At 37.1% G+C, this 21098-nt stretch overlaps 1 protein-coding gene across 13 annotated transcripts in view; it reads right to left on the reverse strand.

The window, feature by feature from the left end:
* The window catches only part of Tenm2 (teneurin transmembrane protein 2), a 1230398-nt gene that overhangs the window by 1166643 nt on the left and 42657 nt on the right, over positions 1–21098 (reverse strand). The window contains exon 1 of one of the 13 annotated variants that reach the window (XM_006533289.1): positions 12580–14890. The exons of the other annotated variants lie outside the window; for them this stretch is intronic. The gene's annotated coding sequence lies outside the window, so the exon portion shown is untranslated. Of the gene's footprint in view, positions 1–12579; positions 14891–21098 lie in introns of those variants that run through there. 13 annotated transcript variants of the gene reach the window in all.

Here is a 21098-nt window from a genome sequence, read left to right on the forward strand (position 1 = left end):
GTTCATCAGAAGCCATATGTCATATGTGATGGTCTAGACCTCTGAATCCCATCCTGTATCTACCTCTTCAGTGAATCCTTTCCATTGCCCTTAGTGTGGTACCTCTAAAACACCAATCAGACCACACTTTCCATCCACTTCCGGATTTCCCACTTCGGATTACCTTACCCCAGCTATATAAGGCTTGGCTAGACATTCCTTCCCTTTTCACTAGGTGCCTGCAATGTTTCTGTAATTCCCACACTTCTAGTACAATCTACTATCCTTGGCATGGTTGTCTTTCCCATCTCTGGATAATTGCCCACCCTACTTTTCTTGCACCTCGAATGTCATTTTCTGCCAAGCAAAAACTCTACATCATCTCAATACCTCACATGGAAGAGAATCGTCTTCTTACTATGATAAGTCTTAGGTTCCTGCCAAATCGAAGGAAACTCTCACCTACTTGGTTTTATCTTCAAGCTGTAAATAGATTTTAGCCGTTATGCTTTATACTTCTCAGTGTACCATTGAGTGATCCATCTATCACTCCCAAATCATTGATTTCAAAGACAATTCTGAAATTCTGGTATTTCATTCTATTACCCCCATGGGACCTCCCTAACAGTAGATACTTCATAAAGAATGCTGAACTAAAATTGACATTTGACAGATAAGGGCCTTTCCTTTTAAGCTTAAGCAAATTAACATGCAACCTCTATTATTTTGGAAACAGCTAGTAGGATTTAGTGGCCATCTAACCATAGAACAAATGAGATTTATTTTGCAGATCAATTAATTAGAAGTCAGGAATACATATCCAGACACTGTTATCACTAGGCAACTGGCACATCCTTAAAGAAGTAATTTATCTCTGATCTAGGTATCTCATCTGTAAACTGAGACAAAAAGGGTATTCTCCAAAATCTTACTACTTTTCAAATATCTATTCCTAATGAGGGCATAATTAACCACACAGAGAAGACAGACAAGGATTAGATAAATGTTACACAACAACTGAATTATCCCAAAGTTAAAACAAACACACAAACTAACCTAATAAGTAAATCTGACTTGCTATTAATAACCAGAGGTACCTATTAAATTGAAAAGCAGAAAACATTGTCTACAGACATCTGCCTAAGATTTTATATAGGATTTTATATAGCTGAGGCTTTTCAGCTCGAACTTTGAAAACTACTCCCAAAATGTGTCACAGAAAATTGTCATTTGGCTATGAAATATATGTTTTTATAGATACATCAAAGGCACCTCTCTACCTTCCTACCTTCTCCAACACATTTTCAAATCAAATACACAATAATGTTATTTGTGGTTTTAACTTTAACTTTCATGGACCAAGTGTGTGTGTGTGTGTGTGTGTGTGTGTGTGTGTGTGTGTAACTGTGTGTGTGTATCTGTGTGTGTGCTTTGTCTTTGATTGTACAGATCCTGAATATTTATATACCTTTCAAGTCGATGTAGTTTATTGAAGAAAGAACACAGCTCAGTCACATTTATTAAATATTAAGTATTTTTCTGGAAATGCAGAACAGATACACTGCCCTGTAATCATAACCTCCAGAGATAGGTCTAGGTACTCCCTCCCATACCTATTTGGTTGCAAAGGAGATTTTTTTTAAACACTGTGCTGAAAGAAAACTGGCTTAAATAACACATTGAACAGTAATGTGGTGTTAAGATGAAATGTGTTTGAAGTTGCATATTACATCCAAAAGAGCACTGCCATAATTCATAGTGATTAATGTTAATGTCAAAAATATTAAAGAAAGTAATAATGATTTGTATCTTCATGTAATGGGCTACCCTTTCTTTGATCTTTTATTCCCTTTGATCAATGAAATTAAGGGGCAATAAATTTCAAACCAATAAAGAGGAATTCATCTTCACTCAGTGTATTGGTCAGCCTGTGGGAATAACTGCCATGGGAGGTCAGAGAGACAAATGCTAAGGCTGGTGTTAAAAAGGGATCAGATAATTTTACGGCCATTAATAACGTTTGTCATGCCGCAAGCTCACACACTGATAAGGGGAATCCAGCTATCCTTCTGGGCCCAGACTAATTACCTTTTGGGTTACAAAGACATTGCTTGGCTAGCACCCAGTATGGGTCACTACCACCCTTTCAGAGGGGACAGTGGCAGTGGAGTTGAAGAACTAGGACACTGAAGACCCTTAAAGGGTCTGAGACCTGAACAGTTTGGCACATACTCTCCTTGCTTATATTTCTTTAAAACAGCAATCATTAAACACACACTAGACTGAATGTGTACCTCAGGACATTCTAAGCTTCTTTTTTAAAGGGCTTTTAAGCTGAATTGTCCAAGATATTTTAGTCTCTCTGATTGCTCAGTATTGTGAGTCCCTTCATAGATTATCTACTAGATGATTGGACACTTGGTAGGCAGGATGCAAGTGAATCCTTCCCATAGCCAGGTGATCCGGCAGAGAAATGTTTCCCCAGCTGTATCCCAACAGGAGCTGCCTCAGTTCCAGGCACTCTGCTTCTCAAGGCTTTGGTACCTGTTGTAGATTTTGGAGACCTTCAGAATGTTAGCATAAATGAGTGTCTGGTAGCATATCTTCCTTACCAAAAGTTTTATGTAAGAAATCTCTTATGTTCTATCCCAATCTTCCCAATGAGACACATATAGGCACTGGTCTTAATGATAAATGCCAATAACTGCTAAGCACACAGTACATCTGGGGCACGCATCCCACTAAGTACGGAACTGTCACCACTTTGATGTCACAGCCAAGGAAATGTTTCCATCATCCAGCATCAACTGTTTCCATCATCCAGCATCACTTACATACTTGTGGCCCAAATTGTTCTTTGTGTCTTCCTCTCTTTCTAGCAAATGCCTGATGTGTCTTGGAAGATAGAATGCATTTATTAGTATCTAACAACCTACAGGTTACTGAAAACTGACCATGATGTTGCTAAATCATGCCATTCACAGCTCCTCAGCAGCAGGACTTCATGAGTTTCTAATAGACTTATAATAAACAGACTCCATTTACCTTCATAAAACTGCAGGGGTAAAACTCAGGTTGGCTGTGGTGGGAAAAAATCTCACAGTCACCAGTAATTTATTTCAAAGACTCAGTATTTAGACTCCATGCATTTCCAGACTGGTAACTACAACAGAACAAGATTAATAACTGTGGTAAATATCTGATAACATCTACACTTACTAAAGTATATTCCACAAAACAGTAGATTTTCTTTGAATAGAAGCACATTTGGACATTTAAAAAGTGCCAGAAAAGGAATGAGTTTCATTAGCCACATTTAGACAGCATGACTATAATATTTAAGTTTGGATTAAATAAATATTTATAATTCCAAGTAGCTTTCTTACACATCTGTCAATGTGTATTTTCCCAGGAACCTCCCTGCTAGCTCATGTATTTTCTGCTAAATCTTTTATGGGCTTCCATGTTCCTGACCCTAATCTTGCAATTGGTTGATGCAACTATGTCCGTTTAGTGTCTAAGGAGAGTCATCCCATCTGGGGACACCACCAGTGGCCTTCCAGGCACCCACTTATAACTTGTATGAAAGAGTTAACATCAATGTTAAGAGATAAAAACCATTTCTGAGCACTAATTCTGTCAAGTAGAAAGACCTGGGCTGATAATGTAAACCCTAATTTTAGGGTTCATTATCATTTAAAAGTATACGAATCCTTTAGATTTCTGTGTTGTTTAAGTTCATGAAAGATTGTGATGAGAACTGAAGACAAAGAGTGATCAAATCTGAGGGAAACAGTGTAATGGGGCACCGTGGGGCTTATATTTTTGGTATAGTTTTAAAAGGTCATCATATTTGAATGTCTTTGGATAAATCCCTCTGCTGCCAAAGGGAAGGCAGAGTCCTTATAATGAGGTTAAACTCTTATTGTAAGTACTAGAAGCAAGAGATGAGTAGAGTCCAGTTTGAGTACTGGACCCTTCAGAAAACATACAAAGTGGGACTATGCCCTCCCCCACAGTTCCCCTCTGGATATATGCTGAGTAGGCGTCAACTGAAGTGAGCACTCTCGTACTTTCCTCTGCTCAGTTATGCTAATAAAAATTTCACATCTTTCTATGGAATATTCATTTCAGAACCTTCGGTTCCTTTGGCTATAGATATGCTTTGAGAAAGTACAAATCTTTAAAGTGAAATAAATTCTACAACTGCCGATGTGAGTCTTCACACATCGTAGGAGCACAGCTGTTTTTGGGAGCACCAAATCAAAATTCAATGCTGCCTCAACCTTCTATTTTTGTAATAGATATCGCATTTATGTTCTGTTTCATTTCCATTTGCTCCCACGGCCAGACTGAGAAATGAACTGCATTCCCACCACTGAAGTTAGATGGGAGCCATGCCGGTCTCAGATGAATAGATGTGTTACCACCAGTGCATTTCTGTGAGCACGAGTGCTGAATCTGAACCTTGCAGTACTAATGACAGAGGTCTGATAGTTTGGCATTCTAGCCAGTGACTCTCAGAGGACACCATTATCTGGAATTTGCAGCCTGGGAAGGAATTCTAAACTTGTATAATCCAAGGCTGTCCCGTAATTCGGGCTGTACCTTGGTTGGTGTCTTTGCATTTGTCCAGAAGTTTCTACTTTGACATGTGACTGATGACATCAACTCCCTCTCCTAGAAATACACAAATACAATATTGAAAAGCAGCTCTGGACATATTCAAGTTGTTATTTGGGTTTGCAGATAATCTACCACCCTAAAATGCTTTTGATTTGATGTTGTGAAGACTTACTCTATTTAACATAGACTCATTCACAACATCAGAAGATAGGTACCAAGTCCCCTCCCCCATCACTCTGTCACCTTCTCCAGATGTTTATATTTCCTCTTTAATTTTCTGCGGCTAGAGAAAGCTTCCCTTTTACAGACCAGAAAAGACAGAAAACAGATATTAACTAAAAGCTGAGTAAGCTAACCCCAAGCAAATCCCAGGCTGTTTTGCTGAAGGTGTGCTTACTGACTTTATAAGCCCCATTATATTTAAAGGCTACTCTCAATACTATCTAAATGGAGAAAATAAATGCTAAGTTGAAAACATAGAATTCTATATGGGAACAGCAAAAACATGAGTCATGAAGATTATATTTACAGAGATGTCTCTGCTCTGTTTATTGGAGACAACCTAGCCTGATTTCCAAACTTTTATTTCTTATTTGTTTTTCTGATAAGAAAAGTCCTTAAGTAACTTGTAGTTAACAAAATGCACTCTTCAATAATTAAAATATTTAGGCCAAAATAGTAATCTGAAGTTCATTTAAAGTTAAACTCTTCTATCTCTACTTCCTCCTCTGAATTCGTACTGAAAATACATGATCACAAAAGAGGGTCATGGTTCTGGGTCACTGACGATTGCTTCATCGCTCTCTTCTTTCTCTTTGTTCCCTGTCTTAGCTCTGCTGTTTTGGCTTCTGATCCTTCTGGGTGAGGCAAGGAAGCAGAAAAAGGATAAGGGTAAAATGAACAAAAGAAATGACTAGAGTAGCATCCATGTAAGTTGGGCTTGGAGTGCTAGGGTCAAGAAAAAGTCCAATGCCTAGTTTTCAAGTATTTCTTCTGTGGCCTCTGCATGATGAGGGTCTCAGCTGCAGATACCTTGGGTTCTACCACTCTCTGCTTTGTTTGATGTGAGGGATGTTCCACAAGCCCCACCCACAGAGCTCTCAAGTCTCTAATATGAGACTTCTCTTGCCTAACTTCTAAGATGCCTCTGCTGCACAACTTTCACCCACAGAACCCAATGATCTACCCCAGTTATCCTCCCTCAGATTCTGAAAATCTTTAGCCATGCCTAGAGAAAACCCTGGCCTGGCTGCTTCTCTGGGTCCTGTTGTCCTATCTTTTCTTCAGCAATGAGTGCTGAGGTACATGCTTTCTGTGCCTTAAGGACCATGGGGAATCCATGTCAGTCACTCTCTGAATACTTAACTAAGTCAGGGGAGGAGTTCAGCTCCTGACCTTTACAAGATACTGCAAGCTCTCTAAGAAATTTCTCCTTCCATGTCCAACCTCTTCAGAAAAGAGATGTGTTCTCAGTCGAGTGTAGAAAAGCATGCCAGTTGAAACTGGCAGATCACAGACCACACAGTCCCTGTCTGGCAAGTTTGGCTTTGGTGGCCTAAGACCCTGTGGCACAATGGAAGCAAATGGAAGCTGCGACAGAAGAGTCAGAGATAGTCCTGATATTATTGACTGCGGTTGTTGAAAATAAAAATTCACCATTGGTAGGTCCATAACACAGTCCTGTTATATGGCAATATAGGTGAACAGGAAACTAACTGGAAAACGTCACAGCATATGTCTCTAAGCTACATCAACCAAATGAAAACAACACTAATAAGCATAAATGATTTATTGGACTTCTATCAGTCAGGTAAATTCTTCTCCTATACAATCACAGGACTGTCTTGAAAATGGAATGATTTTAAGACAATTTAGAATTGGAGCACAGTGATACAGGGTGTATGGCATTTACACAGAGTAGAAAGTTGTGAGGTGCTTAGCTAAAAATCCTTCATGAAATCCAATGAACAGTAACCTTGACTGAACTGCAGAAATTAAGTACTCCCATTAATTAACTGTGTGTGATTTTTAAAGGCAAGAGCTAAAGATTAGATAATAAAAAATAAAAAAAAAGGAAGAACAGATAGAGAGTCACAAATTCTTATCTCTTCCCCAGATTGAGGCTTAAAGAGAGAGATGTTGAAAATGTGGTTGAAAAGCCAAAGAAAAAATAAGTCTGAGTTGGCAAATTATATTCAGTGTAGGAAGGTCTTTCAAGTCTCACTAAACATCTTCATTGTGATCTAGGCCATCGAAATAAACAGCAAGTTAATTAAACCTACAGGTAGTATTAATTTAGTGTAAGGGGCAAAGACTAGTGAGATAATAAAAAGCCTTTGGAGGTTAGGAACAGCAGCAGCAAACAGAGAAATTTGAGGAAGTGCATGTATTTAACAGAATGAAGCCCTCAGAAAATAGGACAGCTAACAGCAAGTTTAACTGATTGTGTCAACAATTAAGTATCTTCTAGATGCAATGGTTTGAGAAAATAATTACCAGCATCATTTGGCTTCCCTTTTCTGGAATACAATGATGATTACAAGGAATCACCATTTATAAAATTACACCTGTGCCCTGGAGGGAAAAAAATTGCAACTACTACAATATCGTATATTTTGATAAAATTTGAGAATCCATATGAAAACGTAAATGGAAAAGACAATATCTTACCTATATGACTGTGGTAATTCTTTCTTTTTCCTATCTGCTAGGGAAGCTACATTTTGAAAGGATATAAGTTATAAATGAGCTATCTGGCAAAGCTTACCAATTTCTAAAGCAAAGCAAGTGAGAAACAGTAAAGAGAATGTAGCGTGTAGACCCTGATCCCCACGTGCCTGCTGCACTTCCTGTCCTTCCAGCTGTATCTGTGTAATTATTAGAGCACCTCTTCACACTTGCCTTCTCCCTGGGGCCTTGGCTTGTTCTTCCTTCAGTCTAGCACACTCTTCTTCTCCCAGATTTGTCACATCAAAAGTTCTCTCCTCAAAGTGCCTACAAGCGTCATACCTGAAGTTGGTCTTCCTACAGAATTGGTGTCTCATATTGTGTATTGTTGTTACAGGTTTTACCATTATTAGTACCCGAAACCATCTCACTAGTGACTTATTGTTTGTTCACTGCTAAATTTCTGTCTTTTTTATCCTTAGATGTAAGATCTATGGCAGTAGGATTGTTTTCTCCCACACTACTATTTTCTATGCTTTAATACTAGCTCTTGTCAATTGCCCATTAAGTAAATATGTGTATATTTATATGTGATATCTATGTGATGCATATGTAATATATGTAGTATCTGCAATATATTCGTGTAATAGATGTAATAGTTAAATTATGTATGTATGTATATTGCCATAAGGAGATTATAAGCACACTATAGAAGAACAGAGACACAATATAGAAAATATTGTCATTGTCAGTGGATAGAACTAATGAATCAAAAACTGAGACTCAATTTTTTAAAATAAGTAGTTGCACTACCTTAAGTTCTTCAGAGTTGTTAAGCTCACCAATTCTGTAATTATATATTTGGTCATATTAGGCCCCGATAATGAAATTCTAAGGATCACTTTGGCGGAAGCTTCAAACCAATGTGTATATTTACTCATAAAAATTCATATGAAGTTAACTACCGTGCGGTTCCTTCCTGCTTTCTTTTTTTCTCCAATAGAGTGAAATTAATGTGTGCAATCTAATGAGATATGCTGCAATTAGAGAACGACTATGCATAGTGATATCTCTGCTTGTATATGTTTCAAATGAAATAGAGTCTGTGCTGACATTTCAGGAATCGAAAGAATGAAAAGCAAAATTAAATTGCTATTAGATTTCAAATTGCAGCAGGGTACCTGAATACAAAGTCAGTCTGTGAGAAGATGATTTTTAATGGACCTCCACCCATATTAAAATAATTTGATATATATGTAGGTTTAATGTATATTCATGAGGGCATATAGATTAGCTTACAAACCAAGAAATATGAAAACCCTGTCACTTATAACATGAAACGCACCAAAAGTTGTAATGTATCTATACTGCTGGACCTGTCTACCATTTGATGAGGGATACTTAAAGAAAGTATTAATCCTGACTGCAGCTAAGGGTTCCTGGGAGCCAAGTTTATAATAAGTGAAACAGAGTCCAGTTACCCCAGGACTTATAGATTCAAAAGGTCTCAGCATTGCTATATACAGAAGTACTTGGAAGGAAATAAAAATAACAAAACCAAACCACTTTTGAAAGTTTTACATACATCTATTTCTTTCTTAGCTAAGTGTTTTCCATTTTGTTTTTTGTTTTTTCCCAACTGGATGAAGAATGAATAGTACAATCCCGGACATTAATGTAAAGGCATTAGTTATATCTAAATCTAGCCTCTCTTGTGTGGCATTGGACAATAAACCCAGGGTTTTGTATATACTCGGCAAACACCGTCGCTGAGCCACATCCTCAGGCTGCTTTTTACCTTTCGATTTAGACAGGGTCTCACTAAGTTTCTCCATGCTTACCTTTTGCATTCTGCAACTCAGGCTGGCCATGAAATTGTGATAGTCCTTTCTCAATGTCCCCATTAACTCAGGCCTCTGATCTGGGCTGTCTTAGCTATAACATCTATAAGTTAAGAGAACCTATGAAAAGATGAAGCCATTTTGGCTTCTGCATTCTCAAGCTGTGACAGTCAAAAGCCATTGGCAGTTAGCTGGGGCAGGCATCTTGAGTAGTCTGTGAAGAAGAAACCACATGGAGATACTTTATATACTGCTTCCGTTGCACTGAGATAGTTGATGACGAGTTTGATGTTCCTGGTTATCTCTCCTTCCTGCATCTCCTACAGTTTATCAAGCACCAACTACTCTATCCAAATATGATATAAGAACCTGTATTAAACCTCAAGTTTTACAGAGGCAAATAATTATTTCTATTATTATTTTAAGAATTTAAAAAAGCAAACCCACTTATAGTAAGCAACAGTTAAATATTTCTATGCAGACTATCCATGGGACATGATTTACACCAAAGCCTTTAATTTGATTTCTTTGTATACTTTTTTTAAAAAATTGCAAAAAATAAAAAATAAAAATATAAATCCCACTTCATGATGTAAGACTCTTACATATGGGATGAAAATCTAACCCATGGGTAGATTTTTTTCTTGCATGTTCAAGGTCTTGAGTTCAAACCCCAGAATCATCACAAAATAAAAGACTCTTAGGTTGTGATAGCAGTTGCCGATTCTGCCAAATGTGACCACCAAACCCCTTTCCTACGAAAAGAACACCAAGTCACAACCACTGAATAGTAGGTGAGGAGTTGCAGTGTGTGGACTTTTACTTACTAAAGACAAAGGCTTCCTCTAATGAGTATCAGCATTGCAGAAGAAAATGTAGCTAAATTACTCCTGTTTGCATGCTTGCCTCATTTCAACTGAGGCCATTACGAAAGCTCCACGGCCCTCTCTTTTTACAATTAGGAACAAAACGCCTGTAATATATTTTCATATGAAAGACAAGAAGAAAATGTACAAAATCAGTGTAAAATAAACCTAAACTGATTAGCCGTCTTTCAGTTTTTAAACTGCACCTTCAACAAAAATAAGTAGCGAGTGAAATTGCCAACAAGCTGTTGAAAGGCCACTCATCAGTGCTAAAGACCACAATCAGCTTGTCATAATTAACTTCGTATCTAAGGAAGACAAACATAAGCAACAGTTCAATGCCCAAGCCTATAGCTTGAAAGATGGAGTTCAAATGGTTAGAAATTGAACTTGGGCCAAACTACTTTATCCTGCTCACCTTGTTCCATAAATCAAGCGGAAAAAAAATAACTGTACATCAGCAGTGTTGTATATTAGCTCAGTTTTATTGGACTGAATTTCATTATTTCATAAAGTGAATTTCTCCACAAAATAGCATGAATACAAAGATATGAATTATATATGTGCTTCATCACAATATACTCTTGCCTCTAACTTTAGTGCTGTTCCTGCAGATATTAGTCTCTCTCTCTCTCTCTCTCTCTCTCTCTCTCTCTCTGTCTCTCACACACACACACACACACACACACACACACACACACACACACACACACACACATACACAGATATACATACACGTGCACACGTGCACATACACATTAATGCACATATGCATGCACATATGCATCACACATACACACACATTCACACAAGCCCACTTGAATGCATACACACTCAAATGCGCTCACATATACACATACTCATACACACATACGTGCACACATATGCACACACACACAGACACACATTACTACACACTTTCCTTTTGTGCTAACACTTCTGTGTCTTGTCTTCCACACTGTGGACACTGTTCCAAAAAGCCCCTGTGCTTTCTGTGTTTATTATTTCTACCTTGCTGATGGTTTCCTGTTACACTGCTTCCATGAACTCACTTGATGTTGATTCTAGTATTCACACCTCAAGGTTTGTGCTGGGAAAAAAGTCCTTTAGATAAACATTTTTTTTTCCTGTGGGATCCCTGTATTCCACTATAAAGCAACTTGATGAAAAAAAATGGATAAAGCTGACAAAGACAACAGTGAAAAATTCCTTGGGCTGAATTAGAAAGAAAATGCATAAATGGCTCTGCGATGCCCCCATGATTTCTACAATTATGAAATACTGAAAGAAGAGAAAGAGTATAGTAATCATAGTTTCAATTCAGTTGGAGCTTGCTGCCCCCAGGTGAAGGCAGGTAAGGGGGAGAGAGGGAAAGGAATCCAATTCAACTTTTCATTGCTTGATTCATAAGCATATATACCAGAACAGTTCTCTTGGCCAGGTATTTATTAAAATCCTCACCCTGTCTGCTTATAAACAATTTGAGAAGTCAGACACTATAATATGCATAGCACTGTTCAAGCAGTGACCTTCTCAGCTGACTTTATTATGAGCTATGAAAAGCACTAGCTAATAAAACACAAGGGTGTTTAGTTTATTTCAATGATTTTACTTTCTAGGGGTTTCAGTCCCTTCATAAAGTCCTCCCACCAATGACCCTAACTCTTTTATGACTACCGCTGACAATACAAAACCCCAAAGCAAAGGCTCTAGGAACATGGGTCCCAATAAAGCTTGAGGGACAGCATTCCACCAAAATTCTAAGGGCAGGATTCCAGTTGCACCACTCGGCATCTCTACTGTGGTTTATTTGTTGTTCAATAATATACATGCAATTTCTTGCTGGTTTTACCCTTGAGTATGCATTCTACAAAAGCTCATAAAGTTCTTAAAATTAGCTATACCTGTAATCTTATAATATTCCCCAGACCGTGAGTAAAATTGTACTTATTCACTTAAAATTAATATCCTTTTCTTGGTTCTCTGTGGAATTCTGACAAAACATTGAATTTAATGCTCACATACCTGGGTGTTTTAATCCAGCAATCATGGCTATCTATCTTCTAACTATGGCAAAGCAAGATTAGACAATGCCCTGCTGTTCACAGCCTGATCCTGTGAAATGGACCTTCTTGGGGGTCATTTCAGTTCTAAGTAGCCCCGAAGACTCCAAAGCATTTTTTTTTTTTACAAGACTCACAATAGGCAACAGGATAAAATGAGGCAGGCTGAAGAAGGGTCTCTGATCTGAGAAACTCATTCATTTTGTTCTTGCTGTAACTTTAATTACATCTCTCTGTAAATATATTTCACAACTGAGGCAGAGACTCAAGCATGTAGACATCTGCACATTTATTAATTCAAGGAGGACATGGAAGTCATGGCTCAAGATTGATGTCTATCAAAATTCTGAACTTTTAAAATCTGTACTCTTGAACATCTGTCATAGCTTTGGTGGAAATCAAAGCTTCCCCAAATTAGTCATTGAACTGACAAAACAAATATCCTCGGGTATCTCAAATGGATGATATTTATGAGGCAGATATCTGGGATTCTGGGGATAATTACTACTGTGGGAGGCACCTTTCAGAAGATCTTACCCTTTTTCTGGGGCGGAGCTTTTCCATATTTAAACAGCAGTTTTAGTGGGTACGGGGACACCTCTCTAGAGAAGAGATCCCGAAGGCCTGGATGACTTTGAAAGGCTACATGTCCCTGGGTCCCATTGAAGTTTACAAAGTTAAGACTTGCTGGAGTGATGGCATGCAGGTTTCTGCATGGTAGACAACCCTAGAGCAGCGTCTGAAGCAAAGGTAGTAGACAGCCAGAAACAAGACTAGACGACCAGAGATTATGATCATCAGCTCTAACATCTTACTCCACCCCAGAGGATACTGCAGGTAGTGGTCCTCTAAGCAAGAGGAAAGAGAAGGTAAACGATGGGGAAGAAAGGTGTTTAGCAGGCATCAGCAATCATTCACACATTAAGATGGAATCTCTGGCTTTCTGTAGCGCTCCTTCCCTGTTCTTCTCAGGACTCTCCTGCCCCCTGCTGATAGAACCCAGCATTTCTTGTTTCTCCTTTAGGTTTTTGTTACTATAGAGACAGAAGCCAGGAGAGAGGCAAAGATGTAAACAAGGATCTGGCTCTAGAATGTGGGGGAAAGAGAAATGTCAGGAAGATGAAACAAACAAATGGGAGGGAAGAGGAAAAGAGTGAGTCCGTAGAGGACAGAGCCCCACAGTTCTTGGCATCAGGATCTGGGCAAGTAATAGAAAAATAAAGCTGGATACCTAGAAAACACAGAGGACATGGTGGAAGTAACAGGAGAGAGTGTGTGAGCTAGTCAGGGGCTAACCCATTGCAGGTAAATGAGAGGAAAATGCAGGAATGACATTGGCTTCTCTTCTATCGTTTTCCATTTACAAGTCTTCACCATCTAGGGGTGTAAACTAATTAATATGGTTTCGTAGACGCCAAAGAAAACCAAGCTGGCTTCTAGCTTGCACTGATTCACCAATCAGAGGTGTGAGCTTTTGAGACGGCGATGAGTAGGAAGAAATGGGTCGTGTAGAAAACGGCAGTCAGTCATGTGATCCTGGAATGTGGCGTTAGAAAATCATCATCTATACAGGATGTTCAGTGATTCTCTGGGAGATGTAAAATTTCACTGCTTTGATTTTGAGAAGCTATTGACTGTCTTTCTCAAAATGTAGAACAGGTAACTCACCTAGGTGGCTGCTTCTACCTCAGGACACTAAAGACAGAAAGGGATGAGAGGTTTTAGTACCTTAATAAGGTTCAGCCAGGTCCCTGAATCGCACCTGCCGTACATTGATCTTAGGCAGAAGCTTAAGCAAACCAAATTAAAATAAAGATTGTTGATTGGATATTGGAGAGGTGTTTGTGAAGATAATAAACCTGGGGTGCTGACTGTATGAAGGTTGTGAGAACAAGCAAAAGCCCTGGCCACAGGATCTCAGACAAACATTCTGCAATGGTGGCCATCTCCATTGGCAGTAATAACTTTGTCATGAAGATGGAAATACTACTGTGACTTTAGAGATGTACAGACTGGGTCTTAGCAGAAAAAGTGACTTGCCAGCTATCAGAAGGTCAGTAAAGAAGGGCTTTAGAGTTGTTGTTCACTTCTTTGGACTCCAGGACTGAATGTGGATCTGAAGTGAGTGGGTAGACATTTGATAGTAGAGATAGGGAGCTACCTGCCCCATATCTGCTCTGCCAGAATGGTTCAGATAAACTAAAATATTAATGTGACCATGTGGAGTCATCAGAGGGCAAAAGGGAACATTTAAATTCAGAGGTTGTTCCCTATTACCTTCTATGAGAAAAACACATGAGGTATGACTAATATTTAAGGCCAAGGGTTTAAGTGACTAGATAGTATACTTGAGAGGAAGGTAATATTTTAACTCTATTTCTCATACTAGAATTTACCACATCACAGTGGGGTGGGAGTTACTCAATCAAAGCTCATGATACCACAAATGCCCAGAGCATATATGACAAACAATAAAAGAGAATTTGCTGTCTGAGGTAGAATAGACAATACTGAAATATAATTCAGCTTAATTAAAGTGAGGGTCTGTAATTTTCATTCTTTACTGTTAAGAAGTTTAAGAATTGTTTTTCAAATCTCCAGCGATAACACCAGAAGATGTATAAACAAGAATACAGATTCAAAACTGATAAACGTGAAAGGGTTTTACTGGGTATTTTCATAAAAGCATTCTCATGTAGTAAGTTACAAAATTTAGATCTAGAAGGAAGCAGAGTGCACTCCCCAACTGCATGGTGGCATTAGTGATAAAGTTTGGTCTGGTGGATAGAGATGCACCTGAGCATGCCAGGATGCGTGTATGTGTGTATGTAAGGAGAGGTGGGGGAAGAAAGTGTATTCATTCATATATATATATATATATGTATATGTATATGTATATGTATATGTATATATATATATATATATATATATACACACACACACACATACACATATATGTGTGTCACACATATATATGAATGCAACACAAAGGTTGTATTACTCAGCATTCAAGAGAATAATGGTAACTTATGATCAAGGAAAATGGGGACGATGTATAAAATAAAATACCTAACTTCATGTGCAAACTTTTATATTTTCTGCCTATATCACACAATAACAATACTTGCTTGCATGGTTTTTGATGTTTATTGTATTCCTTTACATTCACAAGTTCTTTAAATCAACTATAATATCATAGTGAATTTGTACTATGCTCAAGGCAAAGTGTCAGCAAATATAAATTGGCTTATTTTTATCCTGAAGCTCAATCTTTTAAAATAAAAATAATAGAAATAATAAGAATAGATATATATGAAAACAGATATAATAGACATATATGAATAATATATATATTTATGTATATATATATATGACAAACAAATTCTTTCAGTCTTTGTACATATAACATTTGGCAAATCTATTATATTGATTTCTTATACACTTATAAGAAAAATTCTAGTGCTTTCCTATACTTTCTTTATCAAAAGAAGTTTAGAAAGGAAAAGGAAGTATTAATCAGAGATATGAAAATCAAATATACCCTTTTGTGTGGTTCAGTTAAACATAAACCATGCTAGTGAAGTCATAGGTAAATCAATACAAAGAGTACTGTAGGGAGAAATCTCACAATATCTACTACAATGTCAATGAACAATGCCTTTTCATAAGCAGAGACTCAATAACTCCAATATTAGGAGTTGACTTCAACCAAACAGTGTACAGAGTTCCCTAACAAGACATGAATGAGGAAGCTAGCTTTAATGTCTCATAAAAAAATAGAACTATATATGACATATTGACAAAATATAGTATATTTATTCTATGGAATTTTAATGCCAGCATGAAGATTGTATTACTTGGTATTCAAGAAAATACTGCTAACCTATGGCCAAGAAAGAAAAGTGAAGATGATAAAATAGAAATACATATATGTAAATTTGTATGCTTAGAACTAACAGTAGCAATACTTGCCTGCAAGATTTTGTCATCAAATCAACTATAATATTATAATTAATTTGTACTATACTCAGGATAAAATGTCAGCAAGTATAACTTCGTTTGTTTATTTTTTCCTGAAGATTGTTTTCTAATTTTATATTATATATACTCATATATATATATATATATATATATATATATATATATATATATAAGTAATTTCATGATATATGTAAGATATGTATATATACATACACACACACACACACATATATATATATATATATATATATATATATATATATATATTTCCCAAGTAACCTTTATATGGAACATTGATAGTGCAAATAGAGTTGTCTTTGTAGTTTTAATATAATTTTACATAAGAATAAGTATAGTGTATACACATGTCCAGAGCTTCAGTGTACGACAGGGTACTTGAGTTCAGATAGACCTGTCCTGGCTGTCTCGTTAAGTGACCTGGGTTGAGCCTGAGAACATTCCCTAGACCCTTTTTCCTAAAGCTTTAAATGAGAAGTTTAAGCTTCTTGACCTCCAAAGGCATTATCACTTTATAAAAGAAAAATGAAAAAAAATGCTGAAAATTGGAAATGTAAAATAATTCCTTACAGAGAATAAAATCATACTTCAAAGTTTCTCAACAGGTAATGCGAATCACGAAGTCCTGTCGTTACTATAGAAATGAACAACATATTCAACTCTTCTGAACTCTTAACAAAAAAAACAGTTGATACGTGACAATTTCTTTTATACTCAATCCTCTCTTTAAAATGTTGACTGGTCTATTAGAAGAATAACAATGGCCTCTGCTCCCAGAAGCTCATTCATTGTCTACATTACTACTAGTCTACCAAAAATGAATAAATAAATGAATAAATAAATGAATAAATAAATAAATAGCCTGTTTGTCAGTTCAGGCTAGGAAACCTTAGGTTCTTTGAACACAGATTAGGGATTTAAAGTCTAGATTTAATGATAAAATGGAACAGAATTTATATACTCCTTGGCCTACTTTGGTTAGAGAAGCTGTGCCAACAGAATGAAGCTGTTAGTGCCAGGTGATAAAAAGTAACAGCTGATGAACAAGAGACAGTTACAAAGTGGAAAGGACTTGGATACCAGGTAGCACAGCAGTGCTGAGAGGAACAGGGTCGCTCCCTGTCCTATCCTGATATGGAAAGGAGATCTGTTCTACAATGTTCCTTTTATGTTCCCTTAGAAGAAACTACCGATCTAAGTGCTGGGCCCATGTCCTTATTCTCAAATGCTAGCAACTGAGTGTTGAACCTGTACACACAGAACTGCATTGGCACAATAGAACAGGATTATGGACTGGGTTGTTCGAGTGGCCCAACCAGCAACTGGCAAAGAAATATATATGCAATATATATTATTCATATCATATTATATGTCATATTCATATATATCATATATGTGTGTGTATGTATGTAATGTATGTATGTATGTATGTTACTGTCAACAAGCCAACCATCTTAAATGTATTCAGGCAGGACATGTTGTTTGTTGAGTGACAAGAGAAGAGCGACATGATAAAATTTAGACAGATGATCATACGCAAGAGATACAAACAGGGATGTTTTTGTCATTCTCATTTCATTTTTTAATATAGAGATTAGACTAGATGGGCTGCTTAGTTCAGAGAGAAGAGGAGGGTTGTAGGGTTGGGAAAAGATCTAACTAACCAAAAGCCAAAATGTCTACTCTATAGCAGGTATCATGCCAGATACTTGCTCAATTTCTTCATATTTAATTCTAATGCTAATTTTGTAGCAACACCATGCTTATTTGAATGATATGGAACACAGACTGCTAGACACAAACCACTCTACAAGTATAAAGAACTCGATATTAAAATTTTATTTTTCCCTCTAAGCGTTCCTACATATCCTTTCTTGCTCCCTTTCAAAACCAAGGTCTTCTCTTTTCTGTTTTTTTATTAGTATTGTTATATGCAATACTATGCTACATAAATACATATACATTTCTAATATGAGCTGCTCAGTCTATAAAATGTTAACTGTATGCATGGTTTCAGGGCTGACCATTTGGCATTTGATAACCAATTGGGAAAGATGAGATCTCCCACTCTCAGCCTCCTTTAGTTGCCTGAGATTTAGGCCATGTGGGTATTTATCATGTCATAGACATGGCATGTCTATTGTCATTGTCCTTGTTTAGTTCCTAGTTAGGCAGCCATGTGGCTGACAGAGTCTCATGGTAATCCCCTTGGCCCTTCCAAGTTTTTCTTTCTTTCTTTCTTTCTTTCTTTCTTTCTTTCTTTCTTTCTTTCTTTCTTTCTTTCTTTCTTTTTTTTTTATTCTACGGTGTTCTTGTTGGTAACCAACAGCTCTCTAATTAGACTAATACCCACCGAGCAAGAGGGAAACCATACCTGATACTAGAAACCTTGCCAACTACTCATGGCTAGTAAAGTCGTGGATCTTAGAAAAGAATATACAAGTATTTATTGAACCAAATTTATCTCTAACACAGCTCTAAATATTTGCCCTTATATCCACAAATAATTGTATTTCTAACCCCTCACCAGGAAATATGGCAATAGTAATGAAAAAGAAAGGAGAAGGGCATGGCTTTGAAAGATAGCAAGAAAGGATATGTCGGGGGGGGGGGTTAGGAGGGAGGGAGGGAAACAAAGAGGAATGATGTGGTTTTCTGTACTGGTTAAAATTCAGAGTTGGGAGGCCCAGTCTTAAAGAATGCATCTGGACCTGGAGGGTATCATCCTGAGTGAAGTAACCCAATCACAAAGGAACTCGCACAATATGTACTCACTGATAAGTGGATAATAGCCCAGAAACTTAGGATACCCAAGATATAAGATACAACTTGCCAAACGCATGAAATTCAAGAAGAACGAAGACCAAAGTGTGGACACTTTGCCCTTTCTTAGAATTGGGAACAAAACACCCATAGAAGGAGTTACAGAGACAAAATTTGGAGCTGTGACAAAAGGATGGACCATCTAGTGACTGCCATATGCAGGGATCCATCCCATAATCAGCTTCCAAACGCTGACACCATTGCATACACTAGCAAGATTTCGCTGAAAGGACCCAGTTATAGCTCTCTCTTGTGAGACTATGCCGGGGCCTAGCAAACACAGAAGTGGATGATCACAGTCAGCTATTGGATGGGTCACACGGCCCCCAATGGAGGAGCTAGAGAAATTACCCAAGGAGCTATAGGGAACTGCAACCCTATAGGTGGAACAACAATATGAACTAACCAGTACCCGGGAGCTCTTGTCTTTAGCTGCATATGTATCAAAAGATGGCCTAGTCGGCCATCACTGCAAAGAGAGGCCCATTGGACTTGCAAACTTTATATGCCCCAGTACAGGGGAACGCCAGGGCCAAAAAGGGGGAGTGGGTGGGTAGGGGATTCGGGGGGTGGGTATGGGGGACCTTTGGGATAGCATTGAAAATGTAAATGAGGAAAATACCTAATTAAAAAAAAAAGAATGCATCTATAAAACAACTCTCATACTTAAGGTTCGACTTCAAGTTTTATGCATACATTGAAATCAAAATATAAGTTTAAGATGCACACAGTACATTCCAAAAATTATTATGAAAAATAATGCAAAAGTATTTTCAATAATGTTATATTTGTTATACATTAAATGGTGACATTTTAGACAGGATTGGATTAAATATATTAGTAAATATATCTTTCAACTTATGTTTTGAATGTGACCATAGGAAAATGTGTAGTTATATTTTGTTGGTTTGTTTAAGTGTAATTCAGTGTTTCTCAACATTCACAGTTATTGGAAGCTTGGTATACATAGCAATGCCAACCAAGTCCATGAGATCATCTGCTGAGGTGGACCTCTGTGCCCTTGGGTTTTCAAAGATGCTTCAGCAGTTCTAAATTGTAGCCAGAAGCGGGGGTTAATGCTGAGGGGATTTAAATTTCTTGTCTCCAGTGAGGAGACCTTGAACGGTTTGGAAAGAGTACATAGCAGAAAGCAATGAGATGTTCTTTAACTGCAATCTTCTGTTTTGTTTTTTTTTTTTTCCGATCTTAAGTCTCTACCACAGTGTAACCTCTGAGAACAAAGAGAGGTGGTTTAGTTTATAATACCCATTGTTTTGTCCCAAGTCTAGAACAAGGATCAGAAAACAAGGGACCATAAGGACTCTTTTCTGAGTACAGTAACACACTTATAATATTTAACAAGCATATATATCCATGATGCCTTAATTTCCTGATGATTTACCAAAAACTTGAGGTAAGTTTTTAAACTCTTAGAGCTAATGACTAAATTCATAAAAAGTAGTTAGAATATTGATTCACACTTACTTTGGCAAATCTCTGTTAATTGGATTGGTACTATCCTATTCAGAAAGTAGATATATTAAAATTTATCTAATCATTTCTTATTTGATTGAGTGTTAGACTTGCGATGTTTCTTAAAAAATAATCAATTTATATGTATTTATTTGCTCTTAATACTTCTGAGCAGTCTTGCTGAATAATTTGCATTTATAAGTATAAAATGTTTGACCCGAGGACAAGTCACTATGCAAATACTGTTCTCTGGATCAACAGTGAAGATGTTAACAGAGAGTGGTTTTGAAAAGAGAGTATTTTAATTCATTGACTCATTTTTTTTCTTCTTCTGTAATTCTGGTCAACAATGCAAATATATACAGTCATCCTTAAGGGACACAAGGACAAAAGAATGACATTTTTATTAAATGCATTTTTGCTTTGAAAATTATCTACACTTTTGCACTCATGCTGAGTTTGTAATATTAATATCACATCTAATTTCTTTGAGTCTCAAAAGATTTTTCAAATAACCCTCTGATGGTTTGTGTCCACACAAACCAATAAAAGGATTATATTCATTCAGGCATAGAGCTTCCTTGTCTGTGTCAGGTATAATGTGAGTAGGAATCTTCATATTTTAGCCAAGCATAATTCTGGAATTTACCAGTGTAAGTTAATATCCTCCACTTCATTTTAACCACTGCACAATGTCATGCATTAATATATTGGAAGCTGCAAATTGCTAATAAAGTTTAGTTGTGAGGGAGAGTAAGAAT

The sequence above is a fragment of the Mus musculus genome, chromosome 11 (genome assembly GCF_000001635.26).
Source record: "Mus musculus strain C57BL/6J chromosome 11, GRCm38.p6 C57BL/6J".
Lineage (NCBI taxonomy): Eukaryota > Metazoa > Chordata > Mammalia > Rodentia > Muridae > Mus > Mus musculus.